Source organism: Helianthus annuus, chromosome 8, assembly GCF_002127325.2.
Source record: "Helianthus annuus cultivar XRQ/B chromosome 8, HanXRQr2.0-SUNRISE, whole genome shotgun sequence".
Lineage (NCBI taxonomy): Eukaryota > Viridiplantae > Streptophyta > Magnoliopsida > Asterales > Asteraceae > Helianthus > Helianthus annuus.
The window spans coordinates 129501641-129505305 of record NC_035440.2 but is presented as its reverse complement, the minus strand read 5'-3'; positions in this window follow the sequence as shown (position 1 = coordinate 129505305).

Below are 3665 nucleotides of genomic sequence, written 5' to 3'. Positions count from 1 at the left end.
CATATTATTTCATCATAGTCCTTGTAGACTTTCCCCTTCTAATAAGACTCTGTATATACGTATGTTTTTCATAGTCCCTTCGAGGACATTATATTTCGAAATAGTCCCTTCGTGGACATTATATTTCAATAAAATCCCTTAGTGGACGTCATATTTCCATATAGTTCTTTCGTGGACAACATACTTCAGAATAATCATTCATGGACTTTATACTCTATTATAGTCCTTACATGGATGTGTTATTTCAATAAAATCTTTTTGTAAACATGTTATTTCATTAAAAAAAATTTGTAGACATGTTATATCATCAAAGTTCCCTGGCGAATATAATAATTCATCATGGTCCCTTCGAGGACATGTGGTTTCACTATAGTTCCAAGGTTGACATACCTTATAGTCCTTATATGGACTTATATTTCTCCTTCCGTACCCGCATAGACTAGTATTACTTTAAAGCACCTGTAAGGACCCATCTCTTATGTGTAGTCCCTGTATGGACGTTGTTCATAATTTTAATTTCCTAATGAACATATTTTAAATTTAAGACCCTGTGAGGGCATCTGTTCAGCAAAGTCCTTTGTGCGCATACTGTACCAATATAGTCCTTTTTATGGACATGTTATTTCATCAAAATCCCTTTGGGGATATGTTATTTCTAAATAGTCATTCCGTGGACACGAGATTTCATTATAGTCCCTTAGTGGACATGATATTTCATTATAACCCCTTTGTAGACCTGATATTTCATTATAGTCCCTTCATGGGCAAACTGTTTCAATATAGTCCCTATATGGACTTATAATATCCTTTTAAGTCCTCTGTGGACAAATATGATACTAAACGTCCTGGTAAAGGCACTATTGTAGATTTCTTAATGATTTACGGAATGTTTTGAAAATTTTATATAGGTATTCATTTCGCCCTTTATCAACCAATAGTATCAATTTTATTCAAAATTTTATCGATCTGCTAAATAATTTCAAAAGATCTTCTTAATGGTATAACCTAGCGAATACGTCAATACAGACATGCTATGATGATAAAACCCTCATAAGACAATTAATCCTTTTAACATCTAAGAACATGCTAACACTCCTGGCAGTGTGACTTGAGAAACCACACCAGCCGTCAAGGTATTTGGACTATGTCCAAGCGTTAAAGCATATATGACCAAATTAGATCATGGCAAGTATCATCAATGTGATGATCAAAATAGAAACATCCATTAGTGATGAAGTGCCTACGGGCTAAACTTGTTGTCCAATAAGACAACGACAGTTGTGGTCTATAAACCCCCTGTCTAAAGATATTGGACTCTGTCCAAGTATAATAGTCGAAATAATCAATGTGATCATGACTAATATAATCTGATACGATGATCATATTATTTAATATCCTTTAGAGATGTTTCGCCTACGGGCTGTATACTATATTGTCCATTAGTGACATTGACAAATGTGACCGTTATGGTTCACTGTCAAAGGTGATGGGCAATACCCAAGCTTTATAGTCTATAGGATCGATAAGATCATCACTAATATCCTAAATTACAATAATTACATATATATGTATGAACATCCATTAGTGACGTCCATTGATTGGCCTATGTGGCAAAATAAATTGTCTTTCAAGCAAAGACAGATGTAGTCCATGACTCTCTGTCCAAAGGTGAAGAACTATGTTCAAACCTTAAAGTCCCTGATCAAATAAGATTGCGGCTTATATATATTAATGTCCTTTGTGACAGGCCTTTTGTGCCATATCCTGTATGTGCTCTACGACAAGGTCTTAGTGCCTTATGACTATTAATGTCCTTCGTGACAAGCCTATGTACTATAATTATATGTCCTTCATGATGGACTTATGTTCCATATTTAAAAGTCCTTGTGGCGAGCTTTCGAGCTGTCCAAAATCGACAATATGACAAAGACAGTTGTGATATTTTTGATCCCTGTCAAAAAGGTAATGAACTCGGTCCAAACCTTAAGTGCCGTTGATGGTCCTTTTGTGACCGAGGCTAAATGTAATGGATATACAATCTAATAACATTCATTAGGAATGTTCATAACCTATTAGCCTATATGGTTTAATGATACCATGGCTAGTGTATGTTAGGTCATCAGGATGATGACTAACTGTTGTAATGCAACTAAGTAATTGTTTCATTTGGTGTTAGGGACCAAGTCACGAGTATGGCAAACTCAAATAAGACAACCAACAACCGCGTTATTGATGATGTGAAACATGCTATTGATGCTAAAATCGAGAACCTCAATGTTAACAAAGAAAATCTCTAAGCTTTGATTGAAGCAGCTGTTGGAAAAGCTATGAGAAAGGTCATGAGAAAGTTCAAGGAGCCAAATGTTACTTGTTCCAAATCCCATTTAAAACCACACTCCTTGCTCATGAGAAGAATTTTGTTCATGCCTCGAATGCGAAGTAAACCAAAAAGAAAAGGGGAGGAGAATAACTCCCAAAAATCTAAGAAAAAGGAGAGGTTTGAGCTCAATGAGAACCTACAAAAGCCCAATAAGAAGCCTGTATGTAAGACCTGCTATAAAAGACACTGGGGACAGTGTTGATTGAGACAAAGGCTTGAGCGATGTGGCATTTGTAAAAGAACTGGTCATCAGTCCCATGAATGTAGAAACTTAAAGAATGCAGTCTGTTTCGGCTATGGCGAGAAGGGCCACATCAGGACCAACTGCCCTAAAACTATCAAGGAAGGTATAGCTAGGTATAGAAGGACTAAGAATGGAAGTGCCTAAACTCCCCTGATGAATGCCAGAGGCAGTTCTTATCAATAATGGCACCAGGTACATCCCTTATTGTGAATCAATGATATTATTGCTAAGAATTATGTTTTGGTTTAGGTGCTACTAAGTCTTTCAAAGATCATAAGCTTAGTAAACTTTAGAATTTTCCCATAAGAACTCCAGATATTAAGTAAAAGGGTAAAACTTACAGGCAAAAAAAAAAAAAAATCGTAGGAACCATTTCTTCTATTCTTGTCAGAAATCTTCATTCGTAAAAATCTAGAGAACTCTCTCTCCAGATGGAGTACGTCAATATATGTTATTTTATTTTATTATCTCATTGATTTCTATCAACTACGAATACCAGACTATATGATAAAAGTGCCATATGAGGCTTGGTGTATCTTAATGTGTTCCATAGATTGCTTCCATGCCTGATCAGTATGGAGGTTTAATGCATGGAACCACTGAGATATCCCAATGGTCATATTGTACTAAAATCAGCCGATGGTATACAAAGAAGATATCCAGAATAGAAATGTCCTTGTAAGGGTCACTAATTAAGGTATCCATGCACTCGTAAAGTAAATGTGTCATTTATCTGACACATGCAATAATAGATGAACCGAAGCCTGAGATTTAGAATATCTCTGTAATCTCCGTGTGTCTTGATTATCTTCTCCAAAGAACTACCCTGTTTACCTCCTAAGACAAGTAGAGTTAAGATTAATATCCCACTTAGGGCTGCATCTATTGAAAAATCTCCATATCGGTTAGTACTGACGGAAATGGAAGAACTAAGAACCAATTAGATAAGCTTTTAGGGAATGTTTCATAAAGCCTAATTCATAATTCTGAGAGCTTCGGTATTATTAATTAAGAAAGACGGTTCATTATGCTTATGCACTG